We start from the raw sequence: 24,628 nt of genomic DNA, 5'->3' as shown, positions 1-24,628 counted from the left end.
TCCCACCATTAACTCATCTAATACCAATGGATCACCCAAATATAGTTAAGTCTCGCTATTATGCTTATTTAAAGTTCTTCTAGTGAATATTTTTCGAAGATTGCTATTTTATAAAAGGCATTTATGAAAGGAAACTCATACTAAATATTAATCTTTCAGTATAAAAGTAGCGTGGTATAATGTTCAATTTAATAAAATAAACTTATAGCTTTGTATCGATATCAGATTCTAATGATATTTTTGAGTAATTTTGTAACGATGTGTAAGTAAGAAAGGCAGATAAAAAATTTATGAAGAATAAAATTAGAAAAAAAAAATTATATTTTGTAAAAATATTCATCGAGGATTATTTTGAAATAAATCGAAGATTATTTGGAAAAATTCAAACAATCTTAAATTCAAAAATGCAAACTTAGAAAATATTTTCTCTTTAAAAATATTTTATTTAATCATAAATAAATTTGAACCGTTAGGGGACAGTGGTTAAAGCACGGCACTCTAAAAAATAGATACTCAAATTTCACGAAACTTTCTTCGTTTTTGACGAAAACACTTCTCTGTATATGCTTCGAGCTGACATTTCATCAAAGTGACAAAACAATTATCATCACTTCTTCGAGAAATCGAATTTCGACAATAGTAAAGAAACATTTTATAATTCTATTTTCTCCCAAACAAAAATAATCAACTTCATACTGCCTATTGTATCTAACTTTTCTAATAAACACAATAATCAGTTTATCAACAAAAAATGTTAAATAGTCAAAAGTGAGAGTTGTTTTTTAGAGTATGAGCTGTCATTGTGAAGAACTGATGTTTTATCCTTGGTCAAAAACCACTGACTTCAGTTTGAGGGGTAACAGCCCCATCTAAGGGCTGTTACCCTCAATAGTAAAGAGGACAGTTACTTAATGCTGACCACACTGCCGGAATCCTGCCGCTTTGCAGGAAATTTTGAAGTTTTATGTATTCTTCTTAAACTCTTGGCTGACAGTTGGCGGCTGCGAGATTGTTTTACTTAACATCTTATAAATTTCTTATATACTGATGTTAAACACGACTTCAGATTGTAGGAGCCTGTCTTAGAGGTAAAGATGACCAGTGCACAAAGCTGATCCCACTGACAGCATCACGCCATTGGGCATGAAATTTTAGTGTCCCATCCTTCATGACCAAATCAGGACATCATAATTATCTTTGAAATTTTTTATACCTCATATCCTAGTTAATTTATGTGTAAATTGAAAAAGAATATGTAATATCCCTTAAGAAACTAGATTGATGAGTGGAGATTCATTGAATATTCTCAATCGCCTACACATTAAAAGCTACATCGTATTACAAACTAGGCATTCAAAAATCCAATGATAATTCATTCTGCTATCCTCCATTTTATTTGTCTGCGAGTCATCTTCACAACGCCTCTTCTTGTCAGCATAATGAAGATGTTAACCCGCCACAATATAAATCTTCCTTGAAAGAGATACGCTATTGTTAGCTGAGGTAATCTACACTGCTAGTCTATTGACTCTTTCACAAACTATCAACTTCCCGACATCTTAATTATCACTGAAAATCCTTTTCTATCCCGTACAAAAGAAAGCAGTGAAGTGAAGGGTGCGCGGATATGCTTTTGAGAGGAAATGATAGATTGCTGCACGGAGTCAAAGCAGGTCATTTGGAAGTGGAGTATGCCATACTCATCACATACCATCAATCCAGGCAATCTGCCAGTCTTGGATGGCTTCCAACTTATCTGACAGCGCGGGGTCTACATTTTGTCCAGACAATAGTTCTTGATACCTCTACAACCGCTTGCCACTTCGCATGCATCGCGGCGCACAAAATAAAACTTCTGCATGGTCTGAACTAGGAATCTTTTTCCGTTCGAAGAACAAGGATGCAAAGAATAGAATTGAATAACGTTCGACGGATGTGCTTCGTAGTTCGCTGACGTTTCTCCTCAAAATGTTCTTTACGGGAGCAAACCGACAAATCTTTATAAATCTAATTTTTTTTCGGAAGAAATATTTTTTTGATATAGTTTGAATGTATTAAGTTGATTTTATCCTTATAAGTATTTTTAAAAGATGTGTTAAAATCTTTTTTTTTAAATATTAATTAAATTAAAATATATTAGGAACAAGTATATATGAAGTATACATTGCAACACAGATATAACATGCATGCTACGAAAATTGGAAGCGTTATTTACTGCAAAGATATATTTAAATTATCAAGCGATAATGACATTATATCTCATTTATATTTCGTGCATGTCCCGCTCCTTTTAAACGCACACGTTGTGTATGAAATACAAAATAATGTGCATCAAGCATGAACTCATTAAAAATTAGAAGCATAACTTCGTACTTATTTCAAAAAATTGAAAGCAAAACCACAATTTTAAGTCGTTCTATAAATCAACTGCCGAATACCTGTTCCTTATAAAGAATGAAAAATCATGAGTAATAAAACTATTTGCAATAATAGAATGTGATTATGCGCAAAGCTTAAAATTGCATAATCCTAGTCAATGAAAAAAATATCAAATAATTTCAAATTCATTATAATTATTAACCTTCCAAGCTGACTTAGTATTATAAGATTATGAAAGGAAGTTTAACTTATCATCTAAATAAATGAATAACGAAAAACAAACCATAATTTTTTTTAATAAAAACTAAACTATACTGTATTTAAACAGTTCAATAGGTAATTTTTCTGTTCATATAAAAACGGTTAACAGGAAATTCTGGTAATCAAAATTCAAGTTTTCATGACCATGCGTTTAGAAAAAAAATACGAAACTGAAAAGTAAATTTTAAGTAATAGATGATTTTTATGCTATGCTCTAAAGTATTCTGCTAAAATTTCCAAATTTAACGATGTTTACAAAATTTTATCACGAATTTCAAAACCCTTTATTACCAAAGCACTTCAGTAATATTTATCGGTTTTTTGAACCCACTGAGCAAGAAAGACGGTAATTTTTACGATATTCTGGTAGTTTGAACCATTCTTTTTCTTTCGCAGGTTAATTATATAAGGAATAAACATGTGGTTTCAAATACTTTTAAAAATACTAACTCGTTGATGACAACCCACGTTAGTTTTGTCTTTGCTCAATTGACATAAGCGATCAAAAAGAAAAATAATAATTACGATAAAAACGTGCTATAAATTCCCAGTGCTACTTGTTTTTAATTAAGAAAAGTCATAAGCTAGCTGACATGACTGACGTTCTATTCCATACAAATGGGGAAAAAAATTATAATCTGAAAATTGCATAAAAGTATGCTCAAAGCTTTACCTATGATAAAAATTCGTTTTTCAAATATTCTTTTGGTGCAAACTTAAAACGCGTGATTGAGTTTTAGGACTTAGATCAGAAATTAAACCTTTTTATCTTTATCATAGAACATATTCTTCCATTTGCTATTAAAAGATATTACTTAAACCTTCTTTCTCTGCTCAGTCAAGTGTCATTTTCTGAGATTGAAAAACAATTCTAAAACTCTCGTGTGGGAAAGAAATCTTGCGTGTGTAGTACCCTAAATAGTAATTCTTATCTTCGAAATATTTTGTTCACACGAGATTTGGTCTCACTAGATTTTTGAAAGATGCTATTTAATGATGTTTCGAAAGAAAATATAGAAGGTTAACCTATTTTTGTATCTACTAACTTAATTTCTGCATTTACTAAGCTACTTCTTAAGAAGCTTGGAATCATTTCGCAATATAAAAAGAAACCATCTGATTTGAAACAAATAAGATAAATGTTTGTCTGGATTATTGACGATGAATATTTGAAAATTATTAGTTCATTGCTTATGCGTTAAAAATAATCGTCTAATTCTTCCTTCATACTGTATTACAAAACTCCTCATTTTTAAGTGCTAAAATCAAAGTACTTGTGAATACGTAATTTTATATAGCACTATAGTCAAGACGTAGCTTTCGTATATTTTTCTAACCATTCATAGCTGCATGGTTTTTAAATCAGGGAATCGGATGATTCTTATTTCTTTGAAATAAAATGATGCATACTTCTGGGAATGCATATTCATTCATTTTTGAAATCATGTGTTTCAGTCACGGTATTTTTGCGCAAAATCATGGAAATTGTTTAAAATTAGATATTGTAAGTCCATTGATATGCTGATAGAATTTGAAATACTAACCATTATCAAAATAATTTAGCAGATTTAATATAAATGAGATTAACATGATACGACTCAAAGATTTACAATTTATTGACTCTAATTACTAGAGCCTCTCATATTTATGTAAATGCATTCGGATAAAATAATATGTAATGCAACATTAATTTGTATAAATGTTAAAAATGAATGTGCAGATTTTTCTCGAATACACAAAATTGAAATAATTTATGCTAATTACAGAATACTGCATTGAATTTTTCTGATGAACAGATTAAAATTACTGAATTAAATAAATCTTAAAATGCATACAATCGATGGATATCTAATTAAAGAACTTAATATGATGGATTATAAACATTTTATGCGTATCTCTCACGCAATAAATTAATGCTTGGGAAAAATTAATTTATTCAACAAGTGATCAGCAATTCAAATTATGATCAAAAGGTGGTAAAATTGTTTTCCTGAATTCAAAGGATTGCTTTCACTTGATTTAAATCAGCGGTTATTTATAAACTGATGATTTAATTTTATGGATATCAAATAATTTATTCCTGCTATTAAATATCAATGGGTTAAAACCAATGAATCTGGTTCTGTGGATTGTTATAAATTGGGTTAGATGAATGATCTAACATTAACTGAAATTTAATTTAAACTAATTTACTGTAAACAAAATAAAGGTTCTGGAAAGCAAAGTAATTTGCCGTAAAAATGGTAGATGATTTCCTTTTTTGGTTCTTTGGAATCGGTTATTTTGCATCTGGTACTCTAATTCGCCTTCAAAGACAGACACAGAATTTACTGGCTACGAAACTTGCCCGTCAAAAGATCGAGCCCTAAAATTGGGCAGAGCTTGGCCAAGGTTGGGTGATGATGCACAACATTTGTTGAAAGGCCCAAGCTACAAAACGCACAAGGTTTCCCTATCATAATTTGAAAAAAGGCTTTCTTACAAATGTAGTTTATACTTTAATTCTTGGAATAACTACTTATAAAAGCATGGCAAAACAACAATTTCAATTTTTGATTATTTCAATTGAGAACTAAACGTATTCCACAAATTTATATTATCATTTCTCTTATTCATTAAGGTATTCTACATTTTGCAATATTTTTATTTTTTCTACAAATAAGCCAGGTATTGGCCTTGTAGATCATAGAGGTAAGGGTGCCGCAATTTCGAAACTAGCAGCGTCACAAGGGGTTGATATTACAACCTGTCTGCTCTACCGTAAGTTGGTAATCATTGATCTGAAACTAGATGGACCTTAAACCATTACCACGGATAGAACTCTTGTTCTTTACAATGACGCTTCAGGGCCTTATACCCTATATACACTAGGCCTGACATCAGGCTCGTCACGTCACATGACGTTGGAAAACCTGATTTGTCACCGACTTTCCTAGTCACAAGCAAGCGTTGCCTGGTGTAAACAACTTCGTGTCAAGCTGGAATTCAAGCACGTGATGATTGACTCTTTGCTTCACGTTGTTCTTTTTCACTAATCCTGGCAAGGTTGGGTTCTTATTAACATTAGGAATAGTGTAATTTCTATAAGTCAGGACGGACGTATGAAGACTGCTTTCTGATGATTTTCTTTCAGTCCTCATGTAAATAGCGCGTTAGCAATAGACTTGCCATGGCTCTTTTTTTCCAACTAGTTCAGATACAAGGATAATGTATCCGAAATTTGAACAGCACTCACAAAAGTACTGGGGATTTGGACAATTTTTATTACCCTCCTCCTACTTTTGAGTACAGTCTTACGGAACTCATGCTACTTTAAATTTCCTCAAAACATTCACAAGTACAAATTATAACTAACTACAGCAAGAACAGAAAAAAACTGAACATTAAAATCGCACGTGTTAGAAGACACTTAGTGACCCTTCCAGACCAGAATAGAAAAGCACTTTCAAAATCAATGCGGGGCATTTGAGAAGAATGAAAACAGAGATTTGCATTATTCAATCCACGAACAAAAAAGAAACCGCCCTGTCTTTAGCTAAAACCAAGCTAAGTCTTCTGTCCTTCCTGCTGAACTCTTTCCATATTCAATAGAATCTTCGCTAAATAAAAATGAAACAAACTGGAATTTTCTAGACACAGTTTCTAGTGCATTCCAACACGTCCCTACTGTCAGAAACTATTCCCTTTGTGATTCGATTTTCATTCTCCATAAGCTTTTGACAAGAACAATGGCCCATCACTAGAGGCAAAGGTAACATGACATGGAGGGGGACTCCATCTTGGCTTTCACCTGCACGTGACAGGGTAAGATGGGGCGTCGGCGTACCCGTCATTCATCCATTCCGGGTAAAGGGCCGATATGAATGCTTGGATAAGCCTCGGGAATGACAAAGGAATGGATAAAAGTTTTATGCTAGAAAAGATAAGGTGCATTCACTCAGATTCATAAGAGAGGAGGACCTTTTCATGATTTTTTTGTTAATAAACTTGTCTATTATGTAAGCTCTACTCAATGCTTCACGTTTTCTTAGTTTTGAAATGAGTTTTCGAATCTTTGGAAGTTTTTTTTGAATCACTGCATTATAAACAATTTCGAAAAAAAATCTAATTTTGAGGCAATTTTTTTAATGAAATAAATCATTTTATCTTTCTAATCGAATGAAGTTAAGGACTCTTTTTATTGAAGAGGACATCCTCTAATGCACATGACTTTCGAACTATTTTTTTTTTACCAGAAGCTGAACTTCGGTAACTGAAAAAGCGTACACTTTAAAAGTCCTTCGGATAAAATTAAGACAAAAAGTACTGGTAACCCAGTACATAAAATTAATTTTATCGCAAAATCAATTTTACCCTAAAATTTTAAAACGCAATATTTACAGTAATTTTCGTTTAATTACAGAGATTCAGTGACTTTACGGAAAATATCATAATAAATATTTTTTCCGGAAGATTTTACGGTAAAACATACTTTCACCCAGAGTGCGTGTAATTTTTACCGTAATTCGATTTCGTATAGAAGTCCTTAGTGATGTTACATATCTTCTGAAAAGTAGTTTGGTTTTGCTTATAAAAATGCACTAGAGTTGCCTTAAAGTGCTAATAATGACAATCATGGATTTCTCCGTTTTGATCATCTGAATTCGATTTTATTCCTTTTGATTACTTCCACTATTTATATCAGACAACAGATGCTAAGCAAACTATCTCTGCAAAAATCTCTTTTTGCACCCTGTTCCTGTTCCGAAACCACAATGGGTATTAAATTAGAGCTGATTTGAAACCACTAAGACACGATCGGAAAAAAGTACAATTCGTACAGAAAACTAAGCTTTACGAATCGAAAATCAAACCTTGATCTTAATTTTCATACACTGTTAAAATTTTCATTCAAAATTATGATAAAATAATAGGCAGCTGTCTGTCCATCCGATTAGCCGTAAAGTTTACTGTAAAGAAATTTTTTTTCTTTTATGGTTTTGAAACCATTTACAAAAAGCATGGTTATAAAACCATGAATACTAAACTATATGGTTTTTTAACCATTCACAACTAGCATTTTTCAAAAACGTAAAAAAAATAATTATTTAAATAGACATAGGAGCTTGGGTTTTCGTAAGGTAATGGGCATTAAAGAGTGCCGGACACTAGAAATTCTTGATATGTTGAAGGGAATGGAGGAAATATTGTGGTGTCAATACTAGGACTCGAACTCCAGTTCTGTCGGTCATGAGATTGACAGATAAGCCCGTTCGGCTATGAAATGTGCTCACTAAGTAGCTTCATAAGGTGGATCCAGTTAGTGCGATAAAGTTCTGGTTGTTTTACCGTATTAGGTGAAAGCAGTTAATAAACCGTTTTTTGTCAAACTTAACAGCTTCATTACCATTTTATCTATAGTTACTTGACTGTTTTGATTAAATGTGGTAAAATAACCATTCAATAAATTGTTACTCAGCATTTTTTCCGAGAAATTTCTAACAGTGTAGGCAAAAGATAGACAGCTGAAATAGGCATCTGTTACAGGCAAATGATCAACAAACAATTTTTTAATAAATTAATTTGTTTACAAAATTAAAATTCGATTATTTGTTCAAACGCAAGAAAACATGCAATAAAATATAGAAGAGATTTATGAAAAGAGAAGAAGAAAAATAATTAAATATGATATATTTATTAAAATATTTTTATTATAAGAAAAAAAAGCAGAGAAAAAATAATGAAACAATATGATCTCCTTGTCAGATCACACAAATATATATATCCGATAGTATATCATTTTCTTATTTTGTTTACAGCATTTTTTTAATAATAATAAAACATTTTTAACAATAAAACACACACATATATACAATATATATATATATTTGCCGTAAAAATGGTAGATGATTTCCTTTTTTGGTTCTTTGGAATCGGTTATTTTGCATCTGGTACTCTAATTCGCCTTCAAAGACAGACACAGAATTTACTGGCTACGAAACTTGCCCGTCAAAAGATCGAGCCCTAAAATTGGGCAGAGCTTGGCCAAGGTTGGGTGATGATGCACAACATTTGTTGAAAGGCCCAAGCTACAAAACGCACAAGGTTTCCCTATCATAATTTGAAAAAAGGCTTTCTTACAAATGTAGTTTATACTTTAATTCTTGGAATAACTACTTATAAAAGCATGGCAAAACAACAATTTCAATTTTTGATTATTTCAATTGAGAACTAAACGTATTCCACAAATTTATATTATCATTTCTCTTATTCATTAAGGTATTCTACATTTTGCAATATTTTTATTTTTTCTACAAATAAGCCAGGTATTGGCCTTGTAGATCATAGAGGTAAGGGTGCCGCAATTTCGAAACTAGCAGCGTCACAAGGGGTTGATATTACAACCTGTCTGCTCTACCGTAAGTTGGTAATCATTGATCTGAAACTAGATGGACCTTAAACCATTACCACGGATAGAACTCTTGTTCTTTACAATGACGCTTCAGGGCCTTATACCCTATATACACTAGGCCTGACATCAGGCTCGTCACGTCACATGACGTTGGAAAACCTGATTTGTCACCGACTTTCCTAGTCACAAGCAAGCGTTGCCTGGTGTAAACAACTTCGTGTCAAGCTGGAATTCAAGCACGTGATGATTGACTCTTTGCTTCACGTTGTTCTTTTTCACTAATCCTGGCAAGGTTGGGTTCTTATTAACATTAGGAATAGTGTAATTTCTATAAGTCAGGACGGACGTATGAAGACTGCTTTCTGATGATTTTCTTTCAGTCCTCATGTAAATAGCGCGTTAGCAATAGACTTGCCATGGCTCTTTTTTTCCAACTAGTTCAGATACAAGGATAATGTATCCGAAATTTGAACAGCACTCACATNATATATATATATATATATATATATATTATTGTAACCTGATCTTGCTTCTTTTTACTGAAACAAAAGTTTCATGTTAAAAGATAGGCTATTCATATGAAAGTGAAATTGTTAAAAAGCAGAAACAAGGGAGAAATAGTGAGTACACAATTATACAAGAAAGATTAAAATTAACCATGTAAAATATAGCCAAGTATCACTTATATAGCATGTCGAACGTGATCAAATTTTATTATTTTATCTCTCAAAAATTATTTGATTTAAAAGTGATGATATAGTAGACAGAGATACGAAAGTATTCTTCTTTTGATAGTCAATAAGTTTATAATCTCATAGGAGTGAAGATAATATTTTATAGACGCATTTTTTTATTTACATTGACATGAAATAGAAATGATCTCATAGGTATTTATCCATTTTTTTTCAATGAAAAATGATTGTAAATCTTCTACTTAAAAAAAAAAAACTATTGTTTTCATCAAACTCTATTGGTGTTATTCTAAAAGATTTGTAGATATAATACTTGAAATACAGGATAAACTATATCTTCTTTCCGAATCGAAGCTCAGATAACCATCCCAAAACAAATTTAAGCCTGTTTGTCGACATTGACTTATGTCTAAGCTTTTTATCCTTATTGGGGTATCCAGAAAGAATGTCGGCCCACTTCAGAACAAAATTTATCCGTGAAACTCCTTCTTTCGATGGAATACTGAGGAGGCTTTCCTTTCTAAGAGGTCTTGAAATATAGGAGTCTTCAGTAGTTTTTTTCCCTTACCTGGAGGAAAATATTTTTAATCGTGGAAAGAATTTCATTGCCGGTTTAAACCGCTTTCGGTCGTTGCTATTTTCGCTTTGGTACGAGATTTATCGATAGTCATTGGATCGAAAATTTTAAACTATTGATTTAAGATATATTCAGACCTAGTCTTTTATTTATGTCATATATTTGTCTGGTTGTAGAAAAGAAATATTCGGAGTGAAAAGTACACTGGAAGAAAAAGAGGGTACACAGGAAGAATAAAGTACATAGGAAAATCAAACAAGTGCTGCCTTTTTCTTCAGTCATTGTTAGAAAAAAGAGTAAAGTGTTTCAGCTTGGACCATGATATTTTCTTAAAATTTGGAAAAGTTTGAAACGACTATTTTATAATTCATATCCCTTATGAGAAATTCAAAAACTTTTAATTAGAAAGCAAAATTTTTGATACTTTTTATTATATTTTAATATAAATTATGAATACATTCTTCCAACTTTGTCAATGATATATATTTAACTTTCCATCCTGAACTTAAATTTTTGAATATTTAAGATGTCTTGAACTATGAAAGTCTTTAGCAGTTTTTCTTTTTCTTACATGGAGGGAAATATTTTTAATCGTGAAAAGAATTTCATTGAAGGTTTCAGCCGCTTTCGGCCGTTGCTCTTTCCACTTTAGTACGAGATTTGTCTGCAGTTATTGGATCGGACATTTTAAACTATTGCGTTAAGATATATCCAGATCCAGTCTTTTATTTATATCTTAAATTTGTCTGGTTGAAGAATAGAAATATTCCATGTGAAAAGTACGACGGAAGTAAAAAAATAGCACTCAGGAAGAATGAAGTACATAGGAAAATCAAACAAGAGTAGTTTTTTCCTTCATTCATTGTTGGGAAAAAGAGTAAAGTGCTTCAGCTTAAAACAATACATTTTCTTAAAATTTAACAAAATTCGAAGCTACAATTTCATATTTCAAATTCCTTATGAGTATTATCAAGAATTTAATTAGAGATCCAGATTTTTAAGGCACATTTAATAATTTTCCATTTATATGAAATTAATTAACTTCCCCAACAGAACTTGAATTTATGGAGCTCAGTGAGTTTTTTCTTTTAAAGTTACTCCTGGAGTTAAATATAATACATATATATATATATATTTTTTTACTAGAGATATATTGTAAATTAAGGTATTTAAATGAATAAGAATTGGAAGCTCCTTTAACGTAATCTATAAACATGAATTTGACACCCTAATAAAAAACAAATATTGTCCTTGGAATTATGCAAATAACGCATATCGTTATAAGAAACACTTTATTGTTTTATTTATTTATTCTAATGCTGTGTCAATGAACTTTACTCTCTTCTTTCCATGTCAATGGTATCTATTGTAAAATTTTTTCCCCATCTGTCATAAATATGACAAACATTATCACCAATTTTCTTCATTATAAAATTTCTTGAAAATAGATCCTTATTTCAATATCTTTTGTTTTTTGTACATTTATCCGTTGGTGATAAGTTCGAGCAAGAGAATTAAGATTGCTTGACATACCTTCATAAGCATAGATACAATGATAAATACTTATCAAAATTATTCGTATGTTTCGCAATTGATAGAATATCAAATATAATTGGAATACACACAGGAGCAACAGCATAATTTTTAGAAAAATACTGAAAATGGCACTGTTTAAATCATAGATTGTAGCAATCAGTTCCGTTAACAAAGTATCAGGTATAAATCATTTCCAAATATTTTTAATAAAGCTGAACAACGCGTACCGTTCTTTACCAAAAAAACAAACAAAAGAGAGCTCAAGGAATGTGATAGAGCTCTTAAACTGCAATTGTTTTCCATTGGAAAAATAATAAGTACTCGATGAGTAGNATATATAAAACTGTTTTCTCGAATTTGTTTTTTTGTAGGAATTGTTAGTTTAATCAAGTAAACATTCTTGAAAATAATAAAATAAAGTGCAAACTATGCAAAACAACTTTCAGCATATGCATGTGATTCTGACATTCATTTTTAGATTTAGCAGACAGCTTAAGAAATATTTTTATCTGATATTCAGGTATTCTAAAATAGAGTTATTGCGTATTTTTGCTTAAAAAATTATCTTCCATATCTATATATCTATCAATTTTATATTTCCATATCTATCTATCAATTTTGAAAGCATTTTGCATTGTTTTTTTTGCAAAAAGCTGTTGTTAAAATATAGTTTTACAGCATTTTCAATTGAATTGTTCTCTGAGGAGAATATCAACTTAAATCCGTGAATTTTTTTCCATTAAAATTTCAACCTTTTTTTCTGTAAATTATGATCATTTCCTTAATTGTATGTTTATTAAATTCATATTTAAATCTCACGCAAAAGTTTTGTATGTCTTTTTAAAACGCTAAAGAAACTAAAAAAAAAACGTTAACTACGTAAGAAAAATATAATGAGCTGAAAACCAATTAGAGAAAAATTACTACACATATTTTTCAATAAATGATATAAAACGCAAAAATATAAACAAGAAATATGTGATTAAGGAAAACAAGATATGATAAGATGAAAAACTTGGTAAACACTTTTTCTTACTGAAAAAATTGCAAGAGTAATTATTTTAATATTGACATGTTAATTTTTTAAAAAATAAAAAATAAAAAACCGTAAATATAAAAATTTTCCATGTTTTTTTGGTTAGACTATTAATTCTAATTTTTCTAATTTCTCAGATCTTTCCCTATTTTACTTTCATTTGGCAAAATATTTGATTTGCGTAGTACTTATAAAAATATAATCTTAATTTTGCATATTTAACTGACTTCATGAAGCCGATTCCTTTTAAATGAAGGCTAATGGAGTAAATTAACATTTCTCATACTGAGATAAAAAGTGCAGTCAAAACCACCATTATATGGTAAAATTTACCAATTTTTTTAACTCCATGAGAACACTAGAAAGCACGGTAATGTGTGTATCGAAGTACTTTGGTAATGATTTTTGATAAAATGAACAATTAATAAGAATGTTTTATAATGCGTGTTAAAATTCGGAAAATGTGGTAAAATTTGCTAATTTTGCCATCATACTTTAGACAATGGCTTTAATACCATTTTTGTGATCAGCTTTACTTTTCAGTTTTGTATTTTCCCTAATGTTGGGTTAAAAGCTTATTTCAAACCAGAATTGAAAACTTGAATTTCGGGTAAGCCCTTACTATAGGAACGGAAAAACTAACAAATAAATGATTTGAATATCGTATATTTTGCTACGATTAACAAGAATTATACTTTCATTTCTTTACCGAAAATGCCTTCACCAAAAGTGTCATAATTGTAGGAGATTTTTTTCAGTTATGTATTTTTACTATGTGTGTGGTAATAAAAACTATAATTTCGAAAACGTGAATTTTCGGTAAGTTTACACCATATGAACAGAAACCGTTACCATATGAATAATTTAAATATTTCATTATTTTGTTTTATTACCAGAACTGTTTCTTTTACTACAAATGCCATTATTATACAACACGGAAATTTCAACAAAAATTATTTCCCCTTTTGAGAGGCATATTAATAAGCATTTGATTTATGAAACTTGTTTTCAAGTTGGCGTAAAGTTGGCCTTGCAATTTTGAGAAAAAAAGGGTTCATTTTGTTATTTATGACATAGTTTATATACGTCAGTAAATTGTAAAATATCTAGTTGTCACATTAATATGAATTTTGATGGATTTTTCTTTTAAATTTTGTACTACTTTACTATTTTCAGTTTTTATGACGCATGAGCACCATTTAACAAACCAAATTTAGCTGTTTAACAAAGAATAGTGTATTTCAAGCGAACTTCACAGAATTTTGCATTGTATTTTGCCATTCCCAATAAAAAATTCATTAGCTGAAAACATTAAAGAAAACATAAATTCTTTTCTTTACATCTAATAACAAACAATATTAAAATTTAAAGTACTATTTCATAATAATGTCATTTCAAATTATAAATCATAAAATTCAGATGATACGGAATTCATATTCTAGATTATAACATTGACACATATTTAACACGTTTCAAGATAGAATTTAACGCACATCTTCTAATTACGACAAAAATCAATTTAATTCTTCTCGTTTTACTTCGATTGCCGATCAAAGAAAAATAATAAAACTCATTATAATGAGCACCATTTTACACACTAAATTTAACCCTTTAACAAATTAAAACATACCTTAAAAAGCATTTGACAAAATTCAACTGTGTAATCCACAAGCCGCAATCAAAAATTCATTAGTCGGGAGCATTTAGCCAGGCATCTTTTCACTACATGCAATAATAAACAACAACTTCTGAAATTGAAAGTCTAAATAGCACTTAATTTAATTCGATAACCCCTCATATTCCACACTTCCAGCTAATTTAACTTCTTGCAATTTTCTACAGAATTTGAACGTACCAAAGCAACATACTTTACCTAAATCATGCGTAATTCCCTCTTAACGCCCAGATTCAGGGTTGCTTAGAGTGAGAAATATCGCTCTAGAATTACACTTCGCTTGATGCAATTTAATTTAAAACCCCGTTTATGGCCTCTTCCTCTCATTATGTTAAAACTCCATAATTCCTAGGATGCTACAGCAGATAGATAATACACTAGAATACACGTTGAGATATGCTGTTAGAGTTAACGCATTATTATAAACATTTCAAAGTTAAAACAGTGGAAATGAGGTTTTCTGAAGAAGAGAAAGATAATTTTTTTAATAGGTTCTTCCCGCTTATGGTGTTTTGAAATTCAGTATCATATATATATATTGTATCATAAAATATATCAATACTCTTGTATTGATATATTTTGCTTTAGCATCATAAATACAATATTAGAAGGCATCCTTCGCTTCGGATATAATCTCGTAACCCGATGGCGTGATTAGATCTTTTCCTTGTTTTGTTTTCCAGTTATTTAATTTTTTAAATATCCTTGTTTTCTTTGTATTTTTAACTTATTTTTAATTTCATACAGTTAATAAATTTTTTCTGTGCAAAAATCCTGCTCTCCGTAGTGATTGAATCTATGTATTTAGTCTAATATCAATGTTTATATAAAGCAAGTAGAAAAAATTAAGTAACATGTTTCTACAGTATTCTCTAACACCAGTGTCTTTTCTTTCTTTCCTTTTTTAAGATGCTTATAAAAAGGCATCACAAGCTTACAATAGTTTTTTTTTGGATTTGAATAGTTTTAAATATTTTTTCGCTTAAAACTTTAAGCACGTAAGAAGTGTTTATTTTTTCTCTTTGAAATCCGACTTAGAGTTAGTTTTTTGCTTAGATAAAAAGAAAATAAAGTTAACTAGATTAATTATTTATGAACTAGTTTGTATGCATTCAACAAATGTTTTAGTAAATACAATCGTAAGAATAATTGTTTCAAAGAAATTCATAGAAGTTTCTACCATGATACTGCTTTTATTTTTCTCATTAAGTCACTAAATATTAGGAAATTTTAACTATTTTAAATTAAATGTTGCCAGTTTTGTGAGATAACTTTGTGATAAATTTTCAAGCTGATTTCGTGACAATTAATACGAACATATAAAATGTTATTTATGAAATACGATGAGACCTAGGTATTGATCTTTTTACGATGAATAAGGTAGAAAGATTGAATAAAACAAATTTCTAGACATGAACATACTTTAACAAATGTTAAAAAATGTCTTTCCCTTAAAAAAGTCTAAAAATATTCTGAAGTTGTAAAAATTTCTAAAATATGTAAAAATTTTCTGACGAGAGCTTTCATATACTTTCTCATTTACGAAACCACTGGTGAAAAATAAATGAATCAAAATATAAGCCCCTCTCATACATTTTTAATGCTCTTGTCTGTCATCTTTGATGAAATAATAGATACTGTTAAGTTCATACAAATTATACATATTATTTTTGAGCACGGATAGAATAAAGGATACTTTGATTAGGATAATTCTGAATACGGCAAAAATGCGGAAAAAGTGCTGACAATAAGGGTGCCGGCAGTTTTTACCGTGAAACTCATTTTTATCGGTATATGTCGCAGAATAAAATATCTCATATAGAGTATATGTAGAGTATTTTATGTAGAGTATTTTATGTAGAGTATTTTATGTAGAGTATTTTATACAGATCTGACAGAGTTGATCTTATATAGAGTGAATCTGATATAGAATAAACTTCTTACAGTAATACTTACCGTAAAAATCATTGAATTACTCTAAATAACCAAATATTTCTGTGAAAATTACGGTCAAAGTAGATTTTCGGAAAAAATGGATTTTACACTGAAATGGAATTTACGGATAATACATCCAAAGTGTTGGTACTTTATCCTGTAATTTGACCTGGAAGTTTTCACAGTGTAGGGCACATTATAAAAATTGAAAATTGCATACCACACCACAGCCAAAAATCTCATATGTTACAAAAATGTCATAAAAATGTTGCTATTTGCGTCTAATAATTATACCCATTTCAAACCGCTTTTTTCATTACAATCTAGACTATTTTGACTTGTAATCTAATTGTTTTTATCAATGACAAAAGAGCTTTCTTGTTTGATAAAAACAATCAGAATTGAGATAAAAACATAAAATTTTCCAGCTAACCATTTTTTTTCACAAAATCATTAAATTATGATGAACAACATTAGTTGATAGTATTTAAAATTGAGCTGAAAAATAATACAAAATTTAGATAAATTTGATGAAGAAAAGGTCCCGTTTTAAATTATTAAGAATAGCCTGTTCATTATGAGGAGCACATGGCAGCGCACACTTCGCGATGCGTGATCTCATTTCCAGTCCTTATCATCAGAACCCCACTATGGACAAGCACCTAATTCCATTTTTAGGTCTCCATTTTAAGAGTCATGTAATTTTCATCCTAGTAGAACGACGTAGATAGTGTCTGAACTGGTGATCCTCTTTCCCATTTTCCCTACCACAACCAACCAGAGGCCTTATAGCAGATGGTTCGAAGGTTGTTAAGCATTTCTCACTTTTGCGTTCTGCTTTCCCTCCGATTTTGTTCAAAAAGTTCATTATGTATTTTCAAGAATCATTATGCACTATACATTAGCATGAATTTAAAAAAAAATCTTGAAATGAATCACCGAGTTAAGAGTATTATATCAAGTGAAAATTTTCTATCAAAGCATTTATGGCAGGAGAATGTTATTAGTTACTGATTTTGTAAAAATTAACTATTTGAATCCAATTTTAAAAAATTTACACATATATTCGTCTTTAAAGTGTTGACGATGTAGACAGCACCTGAGCTGGTACTCTTTGCAAACTTCCACACCACAACCGAGGAGAGGATTTACGGCAACGACAGATTCTTCAATGGTTGTTATGCAATTCTCACGTTCTGTTTCCTTACTTACTTAGTTCACAAAGTCCAGAAACAATTCATGCATTTACATGAATCGCTAAGAAAACATGAAATTAATCACGTAGTTAAAATTATTCTCACATTTCAAATTGTTCTATCAAAGCATATATGGAGAATGTTTTTAGGGTTGATACTTAAAAAGAAACTATTTATCTCTAAGTTTCGAAAATAAATACACAGATATGTCTTTGAAATTTCGAATGGAAACTTTCTCGACCGGAGCATTTATACTAGACACATATAATAAAAAAAAATTTTTTTTAGAATTTCCTCTAACATTTTTCTTCTTTTCTGCTGGAAAAAAATACAGTTTCACCCAATTGGAATGTTTCCGGAAACATTTGCCCGTAATCACCCGTAAAATCTACTTGAATGGGATTTCGTAAAAATCTCTTGGGACACGTGTCCCCCATTTTCCCGTCCCCCTTTTACCGCTTTTCGAATACATTCCTCTCGGACTTTTACAAAATTTTTATGTTACTATTGTTGGGAAGTTTAGTGGGAGGAGTCGAAGGAATTCCATTATATGTTGATGGTCGAGGAGAACGAAAATATTCGGTCCGCATTTTAGGAATTATTCGAATGTTCGACACTCGTTCGTGTCCTTTCAAATATTCTCTGTCTGGAACCTACTGGGAATACTTCATACAACGGTTCTAGCTTCGCTTCTCGGAGTTTCAAAAAGTAATTTCATTTGCATTCAAATAGAAAACGGTTTATTGGCTTTGTGTTCGTATCTACTTATCAATATAATTGATTTTAAGTTTTATAATTTGTAAAATAATTGAACATGTATAAAATAAGGTAAAAGTTACTACATTTTACTAGACAAAATTTAAAGAAAGTAACTATTAATATGAATAGAAAGACAGGTGTTGAGTAAAAAACTTTTGACGTACAAAAAAATGATGTTGATTTATAATGTAGGATAAATACCCTTATGAAAATTATTTTTGCATTATTTATTTAAATTTAAATGAAAAAATATCTAAACTACTTAAATTATTTTAAAAAAATTGAAAAAAAATGAAATTAAATTATTTTAAATAATTTGAAAAAAGAAATTACGCTATTTTACATAGCCTTAAATAATTCAAATATCTTATTTAAATAAAGTGAATTTAAATGTTTGAAATGCTTACAAGTTAAAGTTTGTTTTAAACTTCTCTTTTTTAATTATTTTTAGTTCACGAAATAATACTTAAATGAAATTTAGTAGAATCATAATATTGATGTATTTTAGAAAAATATTAGCTACACATGCTGGAGTAGAAACTAAAGTGACAGATTAAATGCATTTCAAAGTAGGATTAAAAAATTCTACTTTAAAATATTCTACCTATTTACATTATACTTAGCGGAAAGTTAAGAAAAATCCGTTTCGGCATGGGACTTAAAGTAATCATCAGGGATTGTATATAGTTCAGCTTTATTTCTTGATCAAGTTGTACAAGCATGCTTTCAAAACCATATAAAATCTTTTAAAAGTTAAGCACGCCAGATAGAAATTTAATTAGTGCTATCTCTTACGATATATATTGTAGAATTATTAAAAAAAGGTTATAGTTTCGTAGCTTTACTAAAATCCTAGACTTGGCGACATGTTTCGATTAACAAGATTATTTGTTCTCGAAAACGAAACAACTATATGGCATTGCAAGAACATTGGATTTGGTTAGACCATTATAAATGACGCTTCTTATGCTGACGTGCTCTAAACTAATCGAATGCGAGATTAAAGAAATTACTTTTGCTTCGCTGTAGAAAACATCGTCTGCAAGAAACAATATCTATTATTCCTTTATCAGTTTCTGTAATTGCTAACAGAAGACCTATATTTTTCACAATTTTTAGATATCATTTTTATTAATTTTTATTACTTGTTAATTGAATACTGTTGTTAACAACAGTTATTATAATTATTAAGAAATCAAGTGAAAAGGAATCTATTCAACGGTATTTGAAGAGTTGGCGATATTGGTATCTATACGTTTGCGTTGGGAGGTTGACATTCATTTGGTGTGCACTTCGATGCAAAAAGGCTCTAGCCATAATGCTAACCGTTTTTTCTTAACTTGCAACAGAATATAGAATATATTTAGGAAAGAAATGTAAATGCTGTTAGAATCTATGCAAAAAAGCAAAGCTAAAGAAAGAGGTTGGATGTTTATATGTATTTATGAAATTCTATGACATAACTAGCGATGACACGTCTGAGTCTAGGACAACTACAGCAGCAATTAGACTAACAAACTCAAACGCAAGTAACAAGATAACGGCATTAGATGATTTTGAGTCTTAATCTGACCAAAATTAAGAGGAAGAAGCCAATGAAGAGAACAAACACAGCTTCAATGCAAGTGTTTTTTTCCTGGATATTTGTATTTGCAATCACAACTGTGACTTTAACTCCTTCTGTCTTCCTGCATATGGTCTTTTAGCATATCGACTGTAGAAAAAAAGGTCTTGTAAGTTTCAAACGTTGATGCTATTGCTGGGTTGTGCAATAAAATTAAAACCTTTAGAATGCTTTACCTCCAATTTAAGCAAATAACTGCATATTCCCGTTTTGCTAAAGACCTTTGTCCACACACACAATTTTAAAAGGAGCAAAACTCAGTGCAATCAGTTCATTTATAAGTTTAGACAGTTTCATAATAGAAACATTTTCGTTGAAGATATGTACTGGTAAAGTTTTTTTTTTCAAAGAATTATTCCAAAATTATGCCCGAATTAGCTCAGTTTCACCGAATATAAGTCTCAATCAATTTTAAAATTAATTTGCCTTTGAAATAAACTTGTTGGTTGCTACACATGTATGATGCAAACCATTATTTAATTAACTCTTTGAACATACAATTCAAACTTCCAATTTACTTGAATCCAATTGATTTTTATCAAAATTGGAAGATTACGTTTAGATAGCAAAAGTCAAGCGCATGTTTGCGAAAATAATATCAATACTTGAGAAAATAAAAGTAATGTTTGCAAAAAAGTAATTACTTCATAAATAAAATAAAATAAATTTTTACAAAATCTTAGGTAATTCTTATGAAACTAAAAGTTGTTCTTGTGAATAAACACTGTTAATCTAAAGAAAATAAAAGTAATTCTAAAACAAAAATTGAAGTAATTCTTCCGAAAATAAAAGTATTTCTTACAAAAATCAAAGTAACTCTCAAGGAAATAAAATTTTCCCTTGCGAAAATAAAAGCATTTCTTATAAAAATGAGAGCAATTCTTGTAAAGATAAAAGCAATACTCTCAAAAATCAAATCAAAGCTTTCAGAAAATAAAGTAAACTTACAAAAATCTAAATAACGCTTGAAAATGTAAAGGTAATTCTGAAAATCAAAAAAATTCTTGCGAAAATCAAAGTTGTTCTTTCAAAAATAGAAGTATGCTTCAATATTTAGAATTATAAAAGAAGAATACTTCTATTAAAATTCTATTGAAAATAAAAGTAATACTTGCAAAAATCAAGATAAAGCTTGCAAAGTAAAAGTAGTTTTTACAAAAGTAAAGCAATACTTGCTGAAATAAAAGTTATTCTCCCAAAAATCAAATTTATTCTTGTGAAAAATCAAAGTAATTCTTGCAAAATTCAAAGTAATTCTCGCGAAAAATGCAAATTTTGCTTTCAAAAAACAAACTAATGTTAGTGAAACACAAAATAAAACTTAACATTATTTTCCAAGACTATTTTCACATTTTCGCTGAACTATTCAAGCCTTTATCAACAATAATACTGTATGAGTTTGTATTTTTTTCGAAAATACCCAATATCATAAGTGCTTTTTTTCCGAATAGATTCTCTGACACCAAAAGCCGATATTCTTGTTTACTGAAATATTTGATTCAGAAATTATAAAAATGAAGTTCTGGAAGACAGCCAAGATAACAACTGGAGCTTATATCACCAAGTCGATGCAGAAGAACAATGAGATAACATTTAAAAAAAGAAAAAGAATAAAAAACATTCTATGTTGGCATATCTCTTCCGAGACGTTCTTTCAAACTGGTTTTCGCTTGTGAGATGATTTCGAATAAAATGTTTTTGCCTACATGGCTCAATAAAATGCTTTTTTCTTATGTCTAAATTATGAATGTGTTTTGCATTGTATTGAATAACCTAAATTTGAGGGTCAGTAGTCTTTTGGCATCTGTGGCGATAGAGAAAAGCAATAAAGGAAGTTTACTGTTTCTCTTAGATCCAATTATTATAAAATTGATTTTATGTACAAAATTTATTAAATTCTGCAATTTCGATGAACCTATTTTATTAAATTTTTTGGAGAAATTTTAAATATTATATTATGATTGTGGAACGAATAATCCTATGCTTTTCTCTTGTGTCTAAATTATGGTTGTGTTTTGCATTGTATTGAATAACCTAAACTTGAGGGTCAGTAGTCTTTTGGCATTTGCGGTGATAGAGAAAGGCAATAAAGGAAGTTTAGTGTTTTTCTTAGATCCAATTGTTACAAAATTATTTTATTCAACTCTGCAATATTGATGAGCCTATTTTATTTAATTTTTTTGCAAACTCAAGCAAAACACGTACTTGAAAATAAAATAAAAATAATTTTGAGGTCCTCAAGTCTTGATTAAGTAATATGAATATCTAGTTTCCGGTAAGAGATCCTAGTTCTGAGCAACGCCTTTTGCAATTGTATCCTGTCCTTATTTATTTTTGTTGGTCTCTGATTGGTCACTTTGTTGATCACTTATATGCTACCTCGCAGTAATTTGTCACTGCCGTCACCACGTGAAACGTGGTTTCGCTTCTTACTATTACTTTCTTTTTACATTGGCAACTATGCCATTTTTCTTAACCACATGCGCTGGAAAGATGTGCCACGCACGTCATAATGCTTTTGTCACAGAATCACAGACGACGTGGTATTTACGTCATCATAGAATTGTTACAGAAACAAAAACGACATGCGTGTCACGTCAGGTGGAATTGTTGTCAGGTGGATTGTTGTCTGTGATGTTGTCCACAGCGAAGGTGTGGAGTGTGTACCAAACACAAAAGGCGAAGTGAAACTGTATGGGAATGTAAGAAATGCCTTGTATCATTGCATGCCCCAGACTGTTTTGAAAGATATCACACGTTGCATGATTATTAATAAATAAATAAATTTAATATTCATATTTGTATAATTTTACTATCAACCGATGTTCCACTTTCCCTTCAAAGGACTATAAAAAATTCTAGGTTAACAATAAATTAGTTTAGAAGGTATAAATCTTTTTTCCGATTTATCTGAGGCATCGCACACTACGTGACGCCTCCCAGCGAGTTATACTGGACCGTTCTGGCACACGCGTCAGTGATTTTTTTTGCCAGCGCAAGTGGTTAAAATCATTTATGTGGTATTGTCTTGAAAGGAGCGTCAATTTCGTCGGTTAGAATCAATTTAACTTTGAACACAGAACTCCTATATTTAACTTACGATATGTAGTATAAAAGCTCTAACGTTGGTCGCAATCTAAAAGCGTTTGTTGCATTCTAAAAAAATGTTTTTAAAAAGGTTTTCCTGGACAACAATAAAAATCTCGTGACTTTTTAGATTATATTTTTTAACTTTTTCAGTGCTTAAACCAAATTTTCAAATCTAGTTGTCTAACCAAAAACTCCTTTATATAGTTATACAACTAGTGTAATCGAAACGAAATATATAAAAAAGAGTCTTCTAGATTTTTATACTTAGGTAAAAAATACAAATACCGATACAAATTATGTACATTTTATTGTGTACATAGTTTACAAATGTAAATTCAAAGTATTATATAAATCAGTTTAATATTTTTCTAAATATTCTGGATATATTGATATTCAAACATAATATGATTGAATTTTTAAACATATTGTTTCAAAGTAAACTTTGGTTTATTATTTTTTTCTACAGTACAAATGGTTTGTCGAATTACTTCAGATATGAAAAACATGTAACTTGTAACATAACATTTAACATAAAACATGTACAAACAAACTGTAATTAATCGATAGAGAATGACAATAAGTAGTTTTACTCTTCGAAAAAAAATAATTTTCATATCTCCTTCAATTCAGAATTTGGTTTAAGAATTTTATTTCTCTGAAAACAACAAAAAAGTTGTTTTTGCTTTTAATAAATATTTAAATTGGATCTTTAAATCAAATGTTATGTTTGTTTTTATCTTGCTGACTGTAAATTCAAAAGCACATACATCATTTTCAAAATAAAAATAAACTACACAGAGTAAGTTTTTATAGGAATTTATCTACAAGAGTGAACGTATTTCTAATATCAAGATTAGTAAGCTGCAATCTGCATCCATGGTTGTCCATTTTCTTGCAAGCGAAACAAATAAGGGCAGTCATTAATCAAATGTCAGAAGGATTAAGATGGAGAAAAACAAATGAAAGTTGTTTCAAAGTCCAGCAGGAGGCGGGATGAGCAAAATCGGGGTGAAGTCGGAAACAACAGTAAGAAAGAGCCCTGCCCACTCTATTTCTTTCTCTTTCTTTTCTTGTCATTGTTCCAAACATCAGATACGTTAAAATCTAAAGAGTCAAAGAGTAAAACATAAACGAACATGTGTCATGGACGATTTAAGAAAACTTATCTCTGAGATGGGAGTTGTCGACTGCAATCAGAATAATAAAAGCAACTTTTAATATATGGATTTAAATTCATCGTTCACTAATACTTTGTGGAAAGTAACAACATTTCAGTTTAAATTTAATAACTGTTACAAAATAAGCAAAATAAGAATTGTTTTACATTTTATAAGAAAATTAATTATATATATTTACCTTTTCAATAATAATTCATTTTTTCTGAAATTTGTAAGTTAATACTTGAGGATTATTATTTCAACTCAATGCAAAACACTGATATGTACATATATATATATATATATATATACACATACAT

General features: G+C 30.0%; 1 protein-coding gene and 1 long non-coding RNA gene across 2 annotated transcripts in view; both read right to left on the bottom strand.

Annotated features, from left to right (window-relative positions):
• The window catches only part of LOC107454903 (protein turtle), a 954,328-nt gene that overhangs the window by 778,421 nt on the left and 151,279 nt on the right, over positions 1-24,628 (bottom strand). The window lies entirely within an intron of this gene.
• The window catches only part of LOC122270694 (uncharacterized), a 28,376-nt gene continuing 27,187 nt past the window's right edge, over positions 23,440-24,628 (bottom strand). The window contains exon 2 of the long non-coding RNA XR_011637519.1: positions 23,440-24,255. This is a non-coding gene — a long non-coding RNA (uncharacterized lncRNA). The remainder of the gene's footprint in view (positions 24,256-24,628) is intronic.

Source organism: Parasteatoda tepidariorum, chromosome 8 (assembly GCF_043381705.1).
Source record: "Parasteatoda tepidariorum isolate YZ-2023 chromosome 8, CAS_Ptep_4.0, whole genome shotgun sequence".
NCBI classification, from domain to species: domain Eukaryota; kingdom Metazoa; phylum Arthropoda; class Arachnida; order Araneae; family Theridiidae; genus Parasteatoda; species Parasteatoda tepidariorum.
Note: the sequence above shows the minus strand (reverse complement) of the source record. Positions and strands in the feature narration are given on the sequence as shown.